The sequence below is a fragment of the Myodes glareolus genome, chromosome 20, assembly GCF_982192425.1.
Source record: "Myodes glareolus chromosome 20, mMyoGla1.1, whole genome shotgun sequence".
Lineage (NCBI taxonomy): Eukaryota > Metazoa > Chordata > Mammalia > Rodentia > Cricetidae > Myodes > Myodes glareolus.
This window is the reverse complement of record NC_142045.1, coordinates 7255247-7277764: the sequence shown is the minus strand read 5'-3', so window position 1 is coordinate 7277764 and position 22518 is coordinate 7255247. Positions and strand designations below refer to the sequence as shown.

The window sequence follows — 22518 nt, the reverse complement described above, 5'->3', positions numbered from 1 at the left end:
GGCTGCTCTTTTTCAAGCCAGTGGAAGATATCACCGTAAAATACAATTGTACATTTGTATTTTTTTTTTGTAGTTCCTCAGCCTACACTGCTTAGCTTTGTGCAATCTCTACCTTAGCTCCAACGATCTTGCTCCTGAAGTGGGGTGGGAAAGAATTTTTTGGACATCTGTTTTAGCCCCAAAGAGATCAGTCTCGCTGAGATCATAGCAGAAACAATGATCTTTGGAAGTCTGTGAAAAGTAGGCATCTCTGTGAATTAGAAAAGGGAAGGTCCTTCCTCTTAAAGCATGTACAGTAAATACAGTAGCAGAGTAATCCCTTCTAGCACACTATTAACTCAAAGCCTGGGGAGAGCTTAATTAATGCCCATGTGCGTGTATGTGCACATTCCTGTTAAAGCTGTGCTGGCTGGCTGTGCTGTCTCTAATGAGAATGGTCCCCAGAGCCCTATGTGCTTGAATGTCTGGTCCCAGTTGGTGAAACTGTTTAGGAAGGATCAGGAGGTGTGGTCTTGATGGAGGAGGTGTGTCACTGGGGGCAGCTTGAAGGTTCCAAGCACCCAGGCCTTAGCTTATCTCTCTCTGTCTTTTACCTGCAGATAAGAATGTAAGCTATTTCTCCACCGTGCCTGCCTGCCTGGTACCACACTCCGTGCTATGACAGTGATAGACTCACCCACAATAATTCCAGAAAGCCAACAAACTTTGTATCTTGATTGCATCAAGAAGTATCAGATAGTGAGAGACAATAACCACCAGAGGGGTAAATCACTATAAGGGGCTCCTACAAGAATAAAATCATATGATATCCAATAGTTCAAGACATAATGCTTCTTACTAAAGACACATGACTCTATCTGATTATATGTCTTTTACAAAACAATTTTCTCTGACCTTCCTAATTTTTTGGTAAAACTCAAGTGTAATATACAAAAATAGGGAAATATGCAATTGACAGAAATCTCCACAGGTATGTGTTGTATTGTGGAATATTTATTTACACTATAAAAATGTGTCTCTGCCTAAGGCATCTTCTGATTGGTTTAATTAAGAGATAAATTCCAAATCACTAGGCAGGAGAGAATAGGCGGGATGTCAGCAAGAAACAAAACAAGTTGGACATGCAGTACAGAGGAGATGAGTTAATGAGCCACATGGCAGAATGTAAATAAACATTATAGGTTAATTAAGTTATCAAAGCTAGTTGGAAACAAGCCTAAACCAAAGGCTGATCATCCATAATTAATAATAGGTTTCTGTGTCATTGTTTGCGGTCTGGTGCTCCAAGAAAGTCTGAGGAGAAAGCTCGCTACATTTGGTGCCCAGCGCCACAAAAAGGAGGATATAGGAATGATAGAATAAAAGGGTCAATTATTAAATCTACTTTTAAACTAAAAACAACAACTACTAGTCTTAAATATTTTGCATTGGTATGGATTTTTTCATATCAATACAAATAATTTAAGGCTATTGTGTTATATTGGACGCTGTACAGTGTGTGTGTGTGTGTGTGTGTGTGTGTCTGTGTGTGTCTGCTACTCTTGTACCTATGCAGCTAATCTAAAAATATAATGGAGCCAGGTGGTGTGGTGTACGCCTTTAATCCCAGCACTCAGGAGGTAGAGGCAGTCGGATCTCTGTGAGTTCGAGGCCAGCCTGGTCTATAAGAGCTAGCTCCAAGACATGCTCCAAAGCTACAGAGAAACCCTGTCTCAAAAAACAAAACAACAACAACAACAGAAACCAAAATAAATGTAATGTAAAGTTCTAGTCCTTAAAGGTTATTATTTCAAACTGTTTAGGATAATTAAGAAACGCAGGTTAGTAGTTAATCATCTATAACAATCAAACTTGAGGTCTTGGTAGGTATGCTTTCAAGTTTAAGCAGATATATAGATAGGTGGTTTTATGATTTCAGCTATAATACAGCTGACACTTCCAGGTTCTAGGGCCATGCATGGACCGGCAAGCCCTCAGGCAGGAGTGCCTAATGGCTCCAGAAATGCTAAAGGGCCCTGCGTGACCCACATGCGGTGTGGTTGTATCATCCACATATGACTCAGCTAAGTCCTTGTGTGCATGCGTGAGCCCTGTCATCTGTGTATGACATAGTCAAGTCGACCCCTGTGTGCATGCGCTAGGCAGCTTTTAAAAGCTGGATGCACCAATTCTCAACTCTGCACACTGCCCTTCACTGGGCCTGTTTAAATCCCAACCACCAAACCCTCCCCTTCCCCCGCCAAACTCCTAAGTGGGTTTCTTATGTATTACATGTTCCCTTCTCACTCACACCAGGTGATTTCAGGTGGTATCCAAACACTTCAGAGACCTACAGAACATTGCATTTAAATTTTTTTAATAATTTAAAGTTTTTCATTACAGTGAGATACATCTCCTCCTGACAGCACTAATTTATTTCAAAAAAGATAGTGAGCATCAAAGAACCTCCATATAAAGTTTGCTTTCATTATGGCAAAGTTAGCCACTGGGCAAAGAAAGTGCCTTTGCCTTGACTGCTGACAGTATGCTGTACAGACTGGACAAGCAGGATGCAAAAGTAAGTGACTGCCTGACTTTGCCAAGACAACACAGACCTTCAAAATTCCTGCTCCATAAAAAAAATATATATCTGTCAGATATTCTAGACCTGTAGACCAAAGATGGATGTCCTAGTGTTGCAAAGAAACCTTGTGACTGTCCAGGCAGCCGGTTGTCTCTACCATTTCTATAATTTAGAGGTGGCTTGCTTTGAACTTCCTATTTACTCAGAGATAATATATCTCTCCTGTTTCTTTGATGGGATTAAAGACTAGACAGTTATACCCTTTTCTTTACAATCAAGGTTTTAAAAAGCTTACAAAAGAGATATTAAGTTTATAAGGTTAAAGACCATAAAAGCTTAAGTCATTTATCTAAAAATTATTTTAAGGTCATAAAAGATATTTTTAGGATGGTAATACAGGTTATGATAGAAAGTGGTTTAGGTATAAAACTATAGATTCATCAAGATGGGTTAGATAATGGAGTATTTTCTCCAAATATGCCAAACACAAATGGACTGGACATTGTGAATATAATTCTTACCTGGTAATTGTTCTTACTCTATATAGTTTTACTATCTTAGAGTTAATCCCTTTCCTTTTTATTTAGAAAAAGGGGGGAAACGTTGTGGGATATTTGTATATTGTTTGAAAATGTATTGCTGTGGTTGGTGTAATAAAACTTAAAAGGCTAATAGCTGGGCAGGAGAGTATAGTTAGGATTTACAGGCAGAGAGAGAACTTTGGGTAGAAGAAAATCATGCTGTCAGACTCAGAGGAAGGAGGATGGGCAGTAAGGTGGTTACCAGCCAGGTAGAAAAACATAGATTAAAAATGTAGGTTAACTTAAGTTATAAGAGCTAGTTAGGAATAAGCCTGAGCTAAGGACAAGCTTTTGTAGTTAATAATAAGTCTTCATGTCATATCTGCAGTCCCGACAATAAAGCACAGCCACGGTGTTGCTGTAAAAGAATGAGTGGTTGTGAAAGGAAGCAAAAGGAGGGGAAGAGGAGGTGGGAGGAGAGAGGAAGGAAGGGGAGGGGAGAGGAAGAGGGAGGTGTTGTGGTCACTAGGTCCTTGTGCTCACGGATAGTACTAGGGAAACCAGGAATGTTGAGCATCCATGCTCTTCAATGGAAGGACTTAGGCTGTTTTCTCCTAGAAAGTTGAAAATAAATGTAATTAATAACCTGGAGATCTTTGCTGTCTGTAGGGCCAGGCCTCACCCAAATCCCCCAGACTACTACATTTATCTCAGGCTCTCCCCAGTCTCCTGAGCATTGCATCTCGTTCATTATTTTCCATTCTTACTGAAGAGGTCACGGGTACTTTGTAAAAGACATGTATTTTGCAAAGGAGTTTCGTGATGTAGTCATGTCTTAAGCTTTGCGATCTAAGTTGTACTGTGTCTAAAGCCAAAACTAAACTACTAGGGGTCAAACACTAGAAGGTTGAACCAACACTGGCTAACTAAGTCATGTTAAACTGGACTTCCTTTTAGCCTCACACAGATCGCTGCTCTGGAAACTGTCCATTTTCAGGGATCCCGATAGCTAGACACCTTCAAAAGCATTTACCCTAAAGCTCAAATGGAGAATTCATGCCACAGCAGATCAGACCTTCTGCAGATTCAAAGTAGAACTCTTACAGTTCTTGAAAAATAGCTAAACCCATGTTGCTTGGGTATCAGACAAGATGAGCTGTAGGGCCACTCTATGGAGGGACGTAAAGAAGGACTTTGGAAGGCTTGCTGCTTCTCCCAAGATGAATTCTGCAGAGGATCACTGAGCATGCCTATGCTGAGTGCACGCAGACCAAGATCCCGCTGTCTCTGAGCAACAGACGAACCCCCTAAAGTGAATAAATCAGAAGCACAGGTCCTTTCTCCTCAGCAGCCCGGTCCTTGACCCCCTTTCCTTCTCCCAATCACAGACCTTTTACCATTTCTTTTCATTTTATTCTGGCTCACTGCTTCCATGTCTCTGACTCCTGCATGGCTGAGCTTTCTTTGAATGTAGAGGCATGCTCCTGGGCTTTAAGGATTATACCACAGCCTTGCCTTTGTGGACCAATACCATCCCCAACACCATTTCCCCTCAAAGACTTTATGGACTATTATTTATCTGTAAACATTGAAGGGTTTTCTAAGGACCCAAAGAAACAGCCCATAAGATACAATCCAATCATACAAGAAAATATAAATTTGAACAAATACAGCTTGAACCAATCTCTCTCTATATGTACACACAAGCACATGTATGTGTGTGCACAGACACAAACACACAAGTGTATCACATCAGAGGGATCTGCTGTCACCAAAATCATAGAAAAAAGCTTCATAATCTGAAATGCTTGAAGAGATCTATGAAATAAAATAGTCTTTGTCTTCACTACTTTCTAACAGAAATTTAGTACTTCCCTTAATTATTAGACTTGTTTGGCTTGGTCACTAATGGCAAGCTCAAATAGTTCCACATTTCTCAAAATGTAATTCTTGTTTGTCACAACTTTGAACTTTGGGTAACGGCTCTATCTTTTGCTAAACATTACCAGATGCCTTGACACAGGGGGAAGGTCACAGAAAGCACAAACTTTATTTTAAAAATATTTGAGCAATTCCCTTTCAGAACAGCTCATCCCTTTGTTGATTATCTGTTTCTCTGTGTGAGTTTTAAAAGAGTGGCTCGGGACGAAGTTCATCAGACTGCCAAAGGGCCCCAGGCCAACACGCACAAATCAAGAAGCATACAAAATCAACACACGTCAACATACAACATCAAGAAGCCCCAGCAGCCCAGATGTTTGACCACAGCTTGCTCATGATTTAAACAGATCTTGATAAAGTAGAAGCTGGTTATTGTCACTTTCTATTTTTTTCTTCAAGATCCACAGTGCCCACTTTCTGTTCAAGTCTACAGTATCCCTCTTTCTCTGGTAAACCTCAGAAACACCACCAACAACAAAACCTTGTTTCCAGAGTTGGGAATAAGAAAAGGTCTCCTTAAAGCAAACACCAAGGGGACCTGAGCATCCCCTGACTCTGCCTATTGCCTTACACAAGACATTCTTTCTCTGTGCCTTCAGACTTAAAGGCAGAACAAGACAACTCTCCTAGTATCCCCTGGTTCACGTCAGTGAAGACACTTTCCTGGGTATGCAGTCACACAAGGATGGTTAGAATTGGCCCTCTCACTGGGGAGCAGATTCCTCCTGCCTGGGCACAGGCTCACAGTGAGCAGCCACAAACCTCATGGCTTCCTCAGCTCTAGGGTGAAGTAGCTACTTACACCTTCCTTGGACGGACACAAATGTGGGAAGTGTGGAACACGGAAACCTCAGAGTCATTTATTCTTCTAAATTGAATGAAATCTGTCTTTATCTCTTGCCCAAGAAGGCTAGTAGCAAACTTGAATCAGTGCTGAGAATTGATCCCTACTCTGGCATCATACCCCAAAAAGTTCAGGTACTCTGAGGAAGGCATCTAATGTGAGGTTCCCATCATTCCCAGTGTTCTCTCTCCACTCTGTTCCTCCTTCTCCCAGAATACCCAGTGATGCCTTTAGCGACTACCTCTTTGCCCACCATCTTAGCCAATCTCACCATTATTTTCAAGGTTGAAGATCACAAAGCTCATCCTTAACTGACCTCCCTGTTTCCACAGCGGGGCTTAGTCATCCTCCATCCCAAACCCATCCTGGTCCTCATGTCAGCGAATCTAATCTTTGTCTCACTCATGAGGCAAACCTACTGCCTCGAATTCAGTCTTTGCATTCTTTTCTTTCAGCATCTCCAACATCATGCCTCTCGGCAAATCCAGGCTTTGTCAAGCCAGTGATGGGCTGGGTGTTTGTCTTTGGAATACTTAGCAATTGCAAAGTTGGCTCTCAACTCCCAAACCTACAAACTGAGGGAGCATAACTGCCTGGCTACATTATGGGAATAAAAGTAAAACATACAGCCTTAGAAATAAAATGTAAATAAACATTCCCATTGAATGCCCTGCATATAAAAATCAGTACATGGGCTAAAGATAGCTCTCTAGAGAAAACAAATTTGCTTGGGTATAAATGCACAGTGGAAAAGTGGTGAGCTACTTTGTGTAGCAACTGGAAACTAAGTTTGGAGTTTGGGTACATCCATCCTTCACTACATATACATGCACATGCGTGTATCACATGTGCACACACACACAAACACACATACATCGTTTGGTCAACCTTAGAGTGGAGGTCAAAAGAAAGGCAGTTATCTGTCCATACTTGCGCCACTGCTGGGCGTCTCCTGGAGAGTGTGTAGGAAGCACCGAGATGCGACACCAGGAAGCTCAGCAGCTGCCCTGAATCCCACAGCCACAACACACAGGCAGTCACACAAGCCGCGCCACATATGCCCATAGCTGTGGCCAGGCAAGGTTGGATTTCTAAGCCACATCCCATCCACAGAGGAGAAAATACTCCATCTCATATGGTCATTACTCACTCTTAAAAGATTAATTTAGCAAAAATGAACACCCTCCACAGTAATGAATGCCATTCACCGGGACATGGTTTGAGAAAGCTAGCCACACTGGAAAACATGACTTTTTAAATTAATGGCAGAACTGAAGATTATTTTCAGATTTGGTCAGCAGTTTTTGAGAAGTAATAATTACCCAGGGTGGGAAAAATCCAGATTAGTATTAAGCTTTTGCATGTTATGAGGTAGAATTCACTAAGCCCAAGACCGGGGCCTATTATCCACCTCCCCACCAACTGCTTTACCAGCCAGAAGGGACACACAAGGTCACACTGCGCTGTAAAACTAGGGGCTTAATGGAGCTGCTGCATAAGGGACCAGGTACACAGATCCATCACAAATCAGACTTAATAAGGACAGTTTATATAGTAAGCTGAGAGTGGTCTACACAGGGTCCCTGGGGAAAACACTTGGTATGTGACTGCATTTGGGCCACAGTGAGGGGGCTGTTGTTACAGTATCATTGCTGGTTGCATTGGTTACTAGTAATCTCTTTTTATAAATCATGATATTTAGGAGCAGAGGTCTTTAGTTGTTTACATTGAACACAGCTGGTACAGAAGGGATCCGAGATTTGATTTTGGGCAATGGTAACACAAAGCCCATGTGTGTTACCACGTTTAACGTGGTAAGGACAAAACACACAACCGTAGACATGTATGTGCATTCAGACACCATAGACATGTATGTGCATTCAGACACTGTAGACATGTATGTGCATTCAGATACCATAGACATGCATGTGCGTTCAGATACCAGAGATATGCATGTGCATTCAGAGACTGTAGACATGTATGTGTGTTCAGATACCATAGACATGCATGTGCATTCAGATACCAGAGATATGCATGTGCATTCAGAGACTGTAGACATGTATGTGTGTTCAGATACCATAGATATGCATGTGCATTCAAATACCATAGACATGCATGTGCATTCAGATACCGTAGATATGTATGTGCATTCAGATACCATAGATATGTATGTGCATTCAGAATTCCTTGCACATAACTCGCATGCGGTATGACAGATCACCTTCACTAACACCATAGTTGTCTCCATGTAGGAATGGGCAAGGTCATTACCACCAACAATAGTCAACCTCTGTGCAGGGCTGACAGCATGCAGTTCCCGATCTAACACTACACATACACTCATTCTCTGAATTTATAAAGCAACTTAGTCAGGCATTTCTATTATCCCCATTTTACAGAAAAGGAAACTGAGGCAGGAGGAAAATAAATTACTTGAACTCAACCATTAGGAAACTGAAGAGCCAGAACTGGAGGCTTCTTACTCTTCACACCAATCCAATGAGGTAGGAACTGCTCTCCTTATTTCATAGTAAGAGCCAATTGGAGGCACTCTGTCTCAGAAAGGCACTGTCAATACATGCCAATAAATAGTGTACCTTATAACTGTACATACATTTAATTAATTGAACTTTGCGGTAAGACCAATTAATGACTGCGTGTGTGCAGACACATCCAAACATCTACATCCATAGGCCCTGAAACCTCAGTCCCCCCTGACCTCAACCAAAGACTCATCTTTCTTCAAGAACTGGCTCAAAATTTCCTCCCTCAAAGAAGCCAGGACTGACTGGAGAAAGTTCTGGAATTTGTTACTCGCTCCGCACTGAAAAGCCATTGCTGTGTTGTGGGTGTTAAAATGGCTTTGACAACCTCACAAAAGGCTCTCTCAGAGAGTGACAACCTGAAATAGCTTTCACATGTCAGTGCTGGCCCTAGAGGTGCTACCCAGAGTCTTTGAAATGAGGGAGAGAGGGCCATGGTGGTTGGTGGGTAGCATCAAGTACACAGGTCGGTCATCTCATCTCGTTTCAGAAAGCAGGGAGCAAAACTGTCCCTGGCCTCATAAAGAATTCAACAGTACTCGTGGAGTTTAACATAATACACAGTTTTAAAAAGGAATCTTAGAAACTGGGAGTTGGGGCACACACCTACAATACCAGCTACTTGGAAGACCGGGGCAGAGGATGGAGGTCAAGGGCAGCCAGGGAAACCAAGAGATAAGCCCGCATCTCAAATAGAAACCATCTTGGAGAAGAGCTGTATAACGTTAAAGATACCCACAGGTGTTGGTCATCTTTCAATTATTGCGACAAAATAGTTCAAATCGCGAAAAAAACAAAAGGCTTTTTTTAGTCTCATAGTTTTAGACACCTCAGTCCATTATCAGTTGGTCTCTCTGATTTTTGGCCCATGGCGAATCAGCCATCATGGCCAACGGTGCATGATATAGGAGGATGTTCACCTTTTGCTAACCTAAGAATCAAAGACAGAAAGAGGAGCTAAGTCTTGAAGCCTGCCTGAAGGACAAAGCCACAATAACTCACCTTCCTGTCACTGAAAATCTCACCACTTAGAGATCCCACCATTTCCCCCCAGCACCAAAGACTGAACACCAAACCTTCAGCATACGGATGTAGTGCGAGAAGAAGCTCCCCACACCCTTACTATGCTGAAAAATGCATTGGCCAATATATGTATTATTGGCCTCTTAACCCTCTTGTCATCCCCAAACAAAGATGGAAGGAAGGAAGGAAGGAAGGAAGGAAGGAAGGAAGGAAGGAAGGAAGGAAGGAAGGAAGGAAGGAAGGAAGGACAGTGTGGGGAAAAGAGGAATGGGGAAGGGAGGGATGGGGGAAGGAGGGAAGGATGGAAGGAGAATAGGAGGGAGGAAGAAAACAGAGGGCAATGAAAAGGAATACTAATGAACTGAGAAACAGTAGACTACTTTTGAAGGAACTTTTCAGACCGTGTGTTACTATGGAAACAGGAACAGGACAGAACTATGACGCTGGTACTGGCATCACAAGCACAGATGAACATCTCAGAATAGAAAGATGTCACTGTATATACCCCTTTTCCTTTCAAATGCATGGGAAAGGGCAAATATTCGCCAGCCACCAGCCAAGTCTGGAGAGTGGAGAGTTTAACAAATTAGATGAAGATGTTTAATGATTCTCTTATGGAGCCCGCAGAATCTTGTATCCCAAATGTTCGTCGATTTTGCTGACGGCACCAGGAAGACAGTGGAGGCTGCTTCCTTCTTGCTCTTGTGTGTTTTGAGGACTGAAACCCTGGTGGTGATATCAGCTGGCCCTGGCACATTTATGAGGGCGAGGAAGGGGGTAACCACTATGTCATTTTCTTTCACTAGTGTACTAGTTTGTTAGTTTGCTTGTTTCGTTTTGTTCCTGTAATTGCCTGGAATACAGTGCTGATGTTTGTGAAATACTTGTAGGGGCTGTAAGCTCATAGGAGGATGTCTTGACGAGTCAGTAGGAGACAAGAAGATTTGACCAGCACCCCCTCAACCATCTGTGAAACTGAACTTTGATGAATGGGCTTAGCACAGGCTAGCCTTTAACAAGCTCAAGGTGTATAAATTGGGGTTATTGAGCACAGCTGACCACAAGGGCCACACAGGAAATCTACAAATGAGTGCCTGCAACCCTGATGCAGTGAAACAGGCTGTTCTGGCTTAAGGACCGGTCCTAGGCACTCGGCCATCAGCACTGGTCAGTGCTCACAGAACAGCAAGGGAGGCAAAGAGCTTTCTTTCAAGATGCTGCATGCATTTCTTTTTCTTTAGCAAAATCTCAACCTTGCCTTCACTTTCACTGTAGCAGAAACAGACGTCATTTCACTTAAAAAGCATCCCTTTGGGGTGGAAATTATAAAGGTGAGTCTTATTAAGTCTACTCAGGCCTCTAGGGGAGCTGCTGAAGAAAGACCTTACCTTGGGCCATGCAAAGAACAGCACACTGTTATCAATGAATGCCCGATCACTCTGCCAAGGCAAGAAGCGGCTCCAGACTGTTGCAAAAAAAGACAATGTTTCCATGGTGTGGCCGGGCCTCCCAGTGTCCTCTCTCATAGTGCAGAGGGAATGCCCCTCTTCCTTTAAGGCAAGGCCATGATTTTGTCATCACTTGAAAAAGGAGGGCTGCAATGTAGAGGAAGGGAATATCTCAGGAGTCTAGGTGGAGAGTTAAGGAAATAAGACCATCAATAAAAATGGGATTCAGTTCTCCAAACTCCCCTTCAAAAAATACAGCTTCATTTGTTACATGATAAACATCTGATAACATTTGATTTGGTGATAAACAAAACATATCTATTGATATGACATTGTGTGGGAAGCAGCACAGAGACAATGTGCCCACTGACTCACACTGGACTCTCTCCTGACACCAGTGAGCCTTTGCTGGGTTGTGTCAACGCCATTATAAATGCCTAGACGGTGTGATTGTATCCAAATGCACGATTACCATACCACTGTAGTTTCAGCCAAAGCCATGATTTCTTATCTTTCCTTGGAATGAAATTGTAAAATGGGAGCTAAAGAGCTCACTGTCTCAATTCCCTGCAAACCAACAGGTGGAGAAAAACATACAGGCAAGCTCAGGGAAGCCAACAGCATACTCTGTGCTCTGCAGCATTGAACAAAACTGGCCCTGACTTCCAGGTACAAGATGCTTTACCCTACAGTCTTCCAATGTAGTGGATTCACAACAGACCCTGCAAACAAAGAAGCCCAGACTGCCTAGTCCCCTGTAAAGTACAGAGTGCATGAGGACCCTACCCTTAAGGATTTTTCCAGAGGTTCAGAACAACTTAAGGTTGCAATAAGATCTTACTCTTTCTGCATTTTTATACTCTCTCTGCACCTGGCCAACTGTTCCACAGCTTTCAAAACATCCTGATAATATATACTATACATATAAAACCACATATTTTTATTGGGCTCTTTCAGTATACTATGTTTGGTTCAGAGCCCTTGTGTTTTCATTGTTTGGGTTAAGATTTTACATTTATGAGGTGTTGGGGCAGAAGAAGGAGTGTGTTATGTTTTCATTTTGCTTTTATTTTAATTGCCACACACTCTTCTAACCCTTCCCCTGGTGTTGACCTCTCCGAAGAGATGATAATCTCATTTCCTGCAACTTAAGAGGAATTCTTAGCAGGTCAAGACTCTCAACAAGACTTGAATTTTTTTTTCAGCCTTGCTTTCCCTATCAATGACATTAAAATCTGAGATGAGTCAAATGTGATGGCAGTTTAGTTCAGATACAGTTTACTTGGACCATGGTTCCTCCTCTTTGTGAAATAGCACTTTCCAAAAAATGCCAGCATCCTGTTCACCTTCTTCTATTTTATTTTATTTCTAGAAATTCTACCCATTTAAAAAAAAAACCTTTTTGGTAGTTAAACTTCAAAAAGTAGAACAAACCAACATGAAAGCAGTTGTCTTGAATATCCATGGGATACTGTGTCCTTCCCTCTGAAACCATGGGTCACTGGGCCAAGGACACAGATAAGACACGATGAATACAATAACACATATAACAACATGCAGGTAATAAATACAGAGAACAGCATACAACTATAATAAAAAGTCTTTTCAAATGTGCTTGCTTCCTGGCCCAAATGGGCATTTACCTTCTCATTTACTCTGAGGTTGCAGCGAAGCACTGGTTTGAAGTACAGTCTCCTCCTCCGCCCTTGTGGTTGGGTCTAAACCACGTGACTCGAGAGAGCTGAACAGTAGCTTTCTTTATTCTTGGAACACCTGTTAAGAGGTTATAGAGGGTTTTATGTACAGGGAGTCCTCGCTCTCTAGGAAGAGGGGGGAAAGCCTCATTAAAACATATCCTTTGCCAAGGTTTCATTGCTCAAAAGAGGGAGTGTAACATTGAACCCTCAGGCACGCTGCAAATTGTGCTTTCAACCTTTCCAAGAGCCTTCTTGTAAATTCTGAGCTTAAATATATTCCCATCACTTTCTATGCCCAAATGGTTTCTAAATCAATATACATTTAACCACAATAGCAATTAAATAAGTTATTTCTAAATTAGCCAATACATTATACACATAGTTTTCCCTCACTGTAGAAATCATAAAATATGCATGTATGTGTGTATACATATATATAAACCCATATATATTCTAAGTGTAATTGAAAGGTTAGAATAACTAAATGCTCACAAAGTCAATGAGTAATTTGAATATTTAAAATAGACTAAAGATAATAATACTCATTCAGTACTCAGAAATCTACGTTCAGCATAGAAAACTAAATTAATACACAAAACACTTCTATTTCCCACTGAAGACAAAGAAACACCGGATACATCAGAACATACAAAAGAATAATAATAAGTTGAGAATGAAACAAGAATGGGAAATTTCCAGGTTCCAGAAATAGTAAGAACCATGAATCACAGAGGCTAAAACTGTAAACAAAATATAAGAATTCAGATCATTCAGCAGGTAAAGGTGTCTGCCACCAAGCCTGGAAACCTGAGTTTAGTGCCCAGAACCCACATGGTGGAAGGAGAGAGCTCCTTCTTGCAAGCTGTCTTCTGACCAACACACACATATGACAGCATACACACACAAAGAAATAAAAAATGTAAATTTTGTTTGGGAAATCACCATACTGATTTGCATAGCAGCTGTACCAGTTTGCACTCCCACCAGCAATGGAGGAGCATTCCCTTTACCACACATCCTCTCCAGCATAAGCTGTCATCAGAGTTTTTTATCTTGGTCATTCTTACAGGTGTAAGATGGAATCTCAGCGTTCTATGTTTATAGCAGCATTAATTGTCATATCCAGAACCTGGAAATAACCTAGATGCCTCTCAACCAAAGAATAAACAAAGAAAATGTGGTATATTTACACAATGGAGTACTACTCAGAAGTAAAAAATTAATGACATCTTGAAATTTGCATGCAAATGGATGGATCTAGGAAAAAACATATTGAGTGAGGTAACCCAGACTCAGAAAGGCAAATATAATATGCACTTATTCATAAGTGGCTTTTATACATAAAGCAAAGAACAACCAGCCTACAGTCCACAACCCCAGAGAACCTAGACAACAAAGAGGACCCTGAGAGAAATATACATGGATCTAAATAGGAAAGAGAAAAAGATAAGATTTTCTGAGTAAATTTGGAGTGTGAAGGTGACTGGAGAGTAGAAAGGAGAGGGGAAGAAATGAGAGAAGCAGATAAAAATGCATAGTACAAGAAAAACAAGGAAAAAAAGAAATGTGATTTTTAAAGTATGTGTATATATATGTAGGTACATATGTGTGTATGCATTGTGTATGTGTATATGTGTATGTATGTGTGTATATAAGTCTATGTGTATGTGTGCATGTATGTATGTGTGTGCATGTATGTATATGTGTATATGAATTCAGGACCAAGAAACATGGCAAACATGACCTGAACCTACATGGTGAACATCAAGTGCCACCCCATACCCATACTCAAGGTAGGAACTAGAACACTCTTTGCACTTGCCTGCAGAAGTTTCCTGAATCTTTCCTTCTCCTGGGCAATAGATAAAGACTTATTAGAAGTCAAAACCCTTCACTTATTTTCAACCTAACTTCTACTCTAAGAGAACAACACAGGAATGTAAAGAACAAAATCAAATATTGAAGCTTGTCAGTCCTAAGTGATAAAAATTCTAGAATCCTGTCTGGGAAAACAATCTCAGCTGAAGATGAGTGAAAATAATCGCCTATCATTTGAGAAAACATGCTACCAGATCATGGGAGAAACGACAGCTCAAAATTGAGCTGGGCGGTTGTCTTAGTTTGTGCTGCTATGGCGAGGGATGAAGACTATGAAGTTTATGAAGAATAGAAACTTACTTAATTCATGGATCTGGAAGCTGGTAAGTCCAAATTCATGACACCAGTATCTTCTCTTTTTTTAATCTAGTATTTTATTTTGATTATTGGGAAATTTCACATAGTGCACCCTGGTCAAATTCACTTCCCAGTCCTCCCAGGTCTACCCACTATCCTTGTAAACCACCCCACACACAAAAAAAAGAAAAAGAAAAAAATGAAATCAATACCAAGTTCAATTTCTGTAGCTCATATACTCACTGAGCTTGGTCAAGCTCCCAGCAGCCAGCTCCTTAACAAAAACTGAATCCTTCCCCACCCACCACCCACCAGAAGCCATTAACTATGAGAGTTTCATTCCAGCATCTTTATCACAGTTTTTAAGAGCTCAATGGCTGTGTGTTTAGACATGACACTGTTGTCTTATGAAGCATTCTGCTCACATCAGAACATGGCAGAAAGCTTTACAGGATGAGACCAAGCCAGAACGCCAGCTCGATAGTCTTCCTCATCTTACAAGGACACTAATAGTATCTTAGGAACTTCAACCTTACGACCTATATCATCAATTCTGATTACTTCCTAAAGAACCCACTCCAAATGCCACTAGCATAGCATTTGGGGACTAAGTTTCTGACATGTGAGCTTTGTGGAAATACCCTGAAACTATCACATAGGTTTGTTTGAAAAGAGAGATGTTTACCGTATTCAAAAAGAAAAGGAAACCAGGACTAGACAAATGGCTCAGTAGTTAAGATCACTGGCTGCTCTTGCTGAGTACCCAGGTTCAATTCCTAGGACCAACATGGCAGGCCACAAACATCTGTCACTCCCGTTCCAGGGGACTGAATGCCCTTTCCTGGCTTCCAAAGGCACTGCACACATGGTGCACAGACGAGCATGCGGGCCAAACATTCATACTCATAACATAAAAATAAAAGGTTTCTTTAATTCAAGAGTGAAGCCATGGATGTGGTAAGAGTTTCTGCGAATGCTTTGGCTCAATAAAAGGCAGAAGAAAGAGTCTCATCCCCATCCCTGTAGCAGACCCTTTGGAGTATCCTGCCCTCCCTCCACCGCTGTTTCCTGGAGACTGGCTGAACCTTGGCGTGCACTCAGCTCTCTTCCCTCCTGTGGGACCTTTCTGTCCCTGCTTCAGCTCATTCCAGTTTTTCTGTGTCAGTGACTGATGCCTAGAAACTCCTTCTACCTGGAGTCCCCAGGGGCCACAGTGGAGCCGGACTCAGGCAGGTGAATCACACTATCCTTGCTGTCCTCCCTTGTGAGCTCTCCACTCTCTCTCTCATCCCTGTTACAAACTCCTCCCTCACAGTGCTCCTCCTCCCACCTCAGCTCCATGCCCTGGAGACTCAAATCCTGGTTCAGACCCAGGGACCCCTAGCTCTTTCATCCCTGGCTCTCCAGTTAACTGCTTTACTTCAATCTACCTGCAAATTCTTCTCTTCCCACCACATCCCCAACTTCCTGGAAACCCCACCTGTAGATATGAAGGAGATCTTGGCCCTTTCATCCCTGGCTCATCCTACAACAGATAATCTGTTGCCTTACTGAAGCCTGCTTGCAGGATCCCCTCTTCCAATTGCATCTCCAATCCTTTGTGGACTCCACCTGTGGGTGTGAACAGGACCCCTTAGCTCTTTCCTGAAGCCCATCTCAGCCTTTACTTCTAGCCTATCTCCTTTCTTCTTGGTTGCCCACTGAACTTCAGGTTCACTACCTGCCAGGCAACCCAAAGCCGCCACACAAGATCCAGAGATGGGAAAAAAAGCAGCAAAGCCTTCACCTCTAAAAGACAAGACCAGGTATAAACACCTAGAACCACAGCCATCTCAACATCACGTGCCTAGACACCAGTGTCAAAGCACCAGTATTGGCAGTCAATGAAAAAGTAACCCAGATAAATATTAAACAAAAAAAAATGCCAGAGTTAACTAACTTCATAAACCAAATGGACCTAGAAGACATTGGCAGAACATTTCACCCAAACACAAAAGAGTGTATCTTTGTCTCAGAAGACCATAAAACTTTCTCCAAAATTGGCCACACACAAGGACACAAAGCAACTCTCAGTAGATATAAGAAAATTGGAAAGAAAAAAAAAACCCTGCACCCTTTCTGACCACAGGGATTAAAGCTGGATATCAATAACAACAGAAACAACCAAAAGTCTACAAACTCATGGAACCTGGTCCACTCATTACTCAATGAAAATGGGTCAAGATAGAAGTTAGAAAGTAAATTTAAAACCTTTTAAAACTGAATGAAAATGAAAACACAGCATATCCAAACCTATGGGACACGATGAAAGCTATTTAAAAGACAAGTTCACAGCACTAAGTACCTACATCAAAAAAATCGGAGTGACCTCATATTCGCAGCCTAATAGTAAACCTGAAAGCTCTAGAATAAAAAGAAAAAGTAGAACCCCAAAGGAGTAGATGGAAAGAAATAATAACTTATGCTTTAAACCAATAAAATAGGAACAAACAAACAAAAAACCAACAAAGAATTAATGAGACAAAGGTAGTTCTTTGAGAAGAATCAGTAAGATTGATAAACCTTTAGCCAAATTAACTAAAATACACAGAAAGAAGATTCAAGCTAATAAAATGAATCAAGACAAAAAGAATGACATCACAACAGACAAAGAAGAAATCCAGAGAATCATAAAGACGTACTTTAAAAATCTGTACTACACCAAACAGGAAAACCTAAAAGAAATGGATAAATTTCCTGTTATACACAACCTACCAAAGTTAAGTCTACATCAGATATGCAATGATGTAAACAGACCTATAAATCCTAGTGAACATGAAGCAGTAATTAAAAGTTCCCCAATCAAAAATATCTGGCTAAGGACCAGATGGTTTTAGTACAGAATTCTATTAGACTTTCAAGAAGAATGAAAGACAATACTTCTCAAATTATCTTGAAGCTGGAAATTTAGGATCAAGGTGTTTGCCAACCTAGGTCTTGGCTTGGGCTTGCGGAGAGTTACTGTTTTGCTGTAGCTTGACAGGTGCACATCTCTTCTCAGGGCCGTCCTATTCGACATTTCCTCCTGTGACAGAATACCTCGTACAAAGAATGTAAGGAACCAAAACTCTGTTGGCAGAAGCCCCTTGCCTCGTGATGGATAAAAGTAAGTATAAAGTACTTATCTAAAAAAATGTCCATTTCTTTTACATTTTCCAATTTTGTGGCATACAGGCTTTTGTAGTAAGACCTAATGATTCTCTGAATTTCCTCAGTGTCTGTTGTTATTTTTCCCTTTTCATTTCTGATCTTGTTAATTTGCATGTTCTCTCTCTGCCTTTTGATTAGTTTGGATAAGAGCTTGTCAATCTTGCTGACTTTCTCAAAGAAGAAGCTCTTGGTTTCCTTGATTCTTTGGATTGTTTTCTGTGTTTCTATTTTGTTGATTTCAGCCCTCAGGTTGATTATTTCCTGTCTTCTACTCCTGCTGGGTGAGTCTGCCCTTTTTTTTTTTCCGAGCTTCCAGGTGTGTTGTTACACCGAAATCCTCTCTTCTCTCATTTATTATTTGCCATCCAAAGATGAGTGAGTTACTGCTCGGCCACTGTTTACTAAGACGGTCAATGAAATGTGAGACCTCCAGACACTCCTTGGGAAGATCATGTTACCAACATTCTGATTAAAATCTCAGGGGGGGCGTTTGATTTTTATGTCTTAAGAAGATAATGCAAACATAGAACAGATCATTACGTTGTACTGTTTCCTAGGAAAGTAACTTACTGAGCAAAACACAATATTAAACATATTGTTATGTTTAATAAGCAGGTAAATCTAACAATGAGTAAGTGCAAACGAGAAAAGTTTTATGAGAGTGATTAATACAAGGTGAATATTCAACAGAACAGGCAGTGTGGGAAGAGCAACGCATAGGCTCTACCAGCAAGTACAGGTTTATAAAAACAAGCTTCCACTAAGCTTTCTTGAAATGAGATGATAGAATAAGCATCAGCTTGTACTATGGAGAACTTGGGAGTCAATTAAACCTCATAGCCATTGCAGGGTAACAGTGTTTCAGCTTTCAAACTAAAAATCCTCAGAAAAAAATGCAAAAGAATAATGTAATCAACAGTCAAGCCAGAATGAAAAAGCAATGGCATTGGTACCTAATGAATTATTTCATAAACACTTAGCATGAACCCCAAGGGGCACATCGCCTCATGTTCCGTATGTACCATGTGTGTACGGTCACTATCCATGCCCATCACTACAATGCTGAATGTCTAAAATGATAGCACATTTATAGAAGTTCCTGGAAAGTTCAACTTCCTTCTACAGTGTCACAGCCTCAAACACATGGTGGCCCTCCCGTGCCAGTCTCCCTAGTACTGGAAAGCACAAGGCTCCATACATGTTAAAAAAAAAGGGGGGCTTACAGTGTTTATTTATTTGACTTTATGTATGTATATACCATGTGCTCACCCAGTGCCCATGGAAGTCAGAAGAGGGCACCAAATAAGCTGAAACTATAGTTAAAGATGATTGTAAGTTACCATGTAGGTGCTGAGAACCAAATCTGGACCCTCTTCAAAAAAAAGAGCCACTCTTTTAACTACTAATACATATCTCCAGACTCTCAAAACCAGATTTTATATCACATTTTATTCTATCCCAATTCACCTTGGAAATACACATAAATAATTCAACCTCATATCTCATTTGAAATAGGTTGTGACTGTGAACTATGACTGTCAAATTACCAAGATAAAAAAATGACGTGATGTCCATCCAAAAGTAAAAATCATTTTCTTCTTTTGAATGAAAGATGATCTGAATACACAAAAGAAGTAGATGGCAGGTTGTGCAATCCAGACCCCACTTCACCAAGCAGCGCATGAGGACCAATAATTGTAACACTTTCCAGGGCACACTTGGTCCCACGCGGTCCTGTTGCCCTTGGCACTGATGACTATTGACCACGCACCTATTTTCCAGAAAAATAAAACACATTGAACCTTCTGAATCATTAAACGTGGTTCAATGAAATAAAAACTGCCAAGAGTAGGCAGACTTGAATTATTACGAATGGCTAAGTTTGCTTTTAGACCCCACGTACACAAAATCAAGTTGTATTCCAAGGCTTTGTTTCACCCATGTGTGCACATCATACATGGAGCTGATTCCATAGATTAGAAGCAAGCACACTTTTGATTTGCCATTTTGAGTTCTACTAAACCTCTCAGACTTGAAAAAAAATCATTTGATTTCCTGAAGGCTAATTAATAATGGAGATGTCTTCCCCTGAATATATTAAGTAGACTGCATTCTGAAAGGACAATGGAATACATGTGACATGAAAGTTGATGAAAGAATGCATGGAAAAGAAAACACGCAGGAGGTTGTGTGGGAAACGGGAAAGCATTGAGGGAGGGAGAGAAGAAGAACAAAGACAGACACAGGAGAGATGGCTCTGTGGTTGAGGGCGCTGGCTACTCCTCCAGGGGACCTGAGTTCATTCCCAGGACCTACATGGCATTTTGCAACTATCTACAATTACAGCTCCAGCAAATCCAATGCCTCTGTCTGACCTTCACAGACACTACATGGACGTGGTGCACAGACATACACAGAGACAAAATTCCCATGCACATAAAAAAAAAAATAACAAAGAGATAAAGCTTTTTTAAAAGAACAAAATATAATAACAAGTATATGATAATGACATAACGAATCTATTATTTCATGTGCTAAAATGATTATTTTAAAATAAGAAAAACATTGAGATGAAATATGATACATATAAGTAAATATTAACATATAAATAATAAATACATATATGAATTTTTAGATTAAAATTTAGATAGAAAAAATGTCTTAGGGTTACAGCTGTTATGATGAAACACCATGACCAAAAGCAACTTGGGGGAGAAAGGGTTATTTGGCTTACCTGTCCACATCTTGCAGACAGACTATTCAGTCTCAAGGTTCATTTTTGCCGCATCGTCCCAGCCACTGGCTATGCACTCCTTGCCGAAGGGTAAGTCCCAACATCATTTAGGACAGAACCCAAACCACTCAAGCATCTTGTCTCCAAAAGTGACCACTTTCATGGAAGCTTTATTCATTTCATTCTGAAAATTCTTGACATTTGGGCTTCTTTAAAGTCTTTTGGTTTGACTGTCTATTCATCGCTTCCCATAAGAAAAAGGACTTTGGAATTTCCAAACACGTACCCAAAATTCTGAAGAACACAGGTTCAGATAGGAAAAACAGGAAATGGCATATTACAAGGACAGAAAAACATGCACTTGAGGATCGCTCTGACATTAGCGAGGTACGAGGAAAGACATGGACAGTTCCAAAGAGCACATTTCATTAAACAGACATATGTAAAATTATTTTCATGTTGTGAGGACTAAATTGTCTATGATTTTAGTCATAAAATATGCATGTACTTGAAGGACCATTTATTTTCTTAAACTGTCCAAGAACTGGGGTTTTGTTTTGGTTTAGTTTTTTTTTTTTTAATATTAGTATTTAAAACAAAAGCTTGAAACCTGAGCTGGTGGCCCGTTTCCTAGTTATTTAATTTCATAAAGCTGGTGTTAAATTTGTCCTTTTTTGTCCCTTCTGTACATAATGTACTTTATTGAGCTCTGGTTGTGACTTAAGAATACATGTCAAACATTTTGAACATTCTAGTGTTTTTAATTTAGATTTAGCTCAATCGTAGAAATTAAAGATGGAAAAACTAGGATTCTTCCTCCTAATACGAACCGTAGTCGTCGGTCCAGACTTGGCTCTCCTTTCTAATTAATGAGGTGAAGGGAAAAGTCCTCTGCCTCCTTCTGGGAGCTGCTCCTGCTCTTTCGGGGTGGAGGGACTCTCCACATGGCTCCCGTATTGCGCAGTTGCAGTGAGGCCCTCTGGAGCGCGTGCGCACACAGTCTCTCTTTTTGCTGGGCATTACGTTTTAATTACCTGTTGACTGAAAGGGGCTGTGTCTCTATCAGCTGTAGTGTTTGAACAAAAGACGTGGTTATTGCTGGGCGGACGAGTCACAGTAATACAGTGAGCTGTAAACCATTCACAATGTTTAGACCATGACAAAAATCAATTTCAGCCTGTCTTTTAGTCCTGCTTGACTTGCTGGTGGAAGATTAACTAAAAGGATTACAAGTTACTTTTCTTTTTTCTTTTTTTTTTTAGCAATATTCTATATGCAACCTCGTTAATCTGCCCGGTAGTTTTATGATTCCATTTATCACCTGAAAAGTGAAAGAGCTTTTTAAAGGTCATATTCCTTTGGATGTTAGTATTGCTCTTTTCACTGAAGGGTGCTCCATTACTAGACTCACAAAGCTGAAAAAAACTTTGCAAATCATCTCTTTTCACATATGAGGACACAGAACCCAGGGAATGTGTTGTTGTTACCCATTCCATTTTTCTTTTAATATTTCACTAATGCAACAAAAAAAATCAATGTTGAGCTTCAGAGAACAACATTTGGTAAAGACTGCAACATGTTTCCCAGTAATGAATCCAAATGATTTTAAAACAGAATTTGAAATTCTGGTAGAATATATTCTTTATTTCAAAACCAAGTTCGTTGTTGAAGTTGCCACACTTTACCAAGAACAGAGCACACCAAGACTGTCCAAGCCCCTGGCACATGCTGTATTAGCTAGATGTATGCTCTCGTGGGCCTTTCTTAGCATCCTAACTAGTTTTAAGTTTTTCCTCTGTTCTTGTCTAGAGCCCTGTTTCCCATGCACCCCAACACAATA

General features: G+C 40.7%; 1 long non-coding RNA gene across 1 annotated transcript in view; it reads right to left on the bottom strand.

Moving 5' to 3' along the window:
• The window catches only part of LOC146890107 (uncharacterized), a 32480-nt gene extending 10838 nt beyond the window's left edge, over positions 1-21642 (bottom strand). The window contains exons 1-4 of the long non-coding RNA XR_014999382.2: positions 21509-21642; positions 20679-20972; positions 12527-12656; positions 10824-11030 (exon numbers count right to left, since the gene is read on the bottom strand). This is a non-coding gene — a long non-coding RNA (uncharacterized LOC146890107). The remainder of the gene's footprint in view (positions 1-10823; positions 11031-12526; positions 12657-20678; positions 20973-21508) is intronic.
• Between the last annotated feature and the right edge of the window lie 876 nt (positions 21643-22518).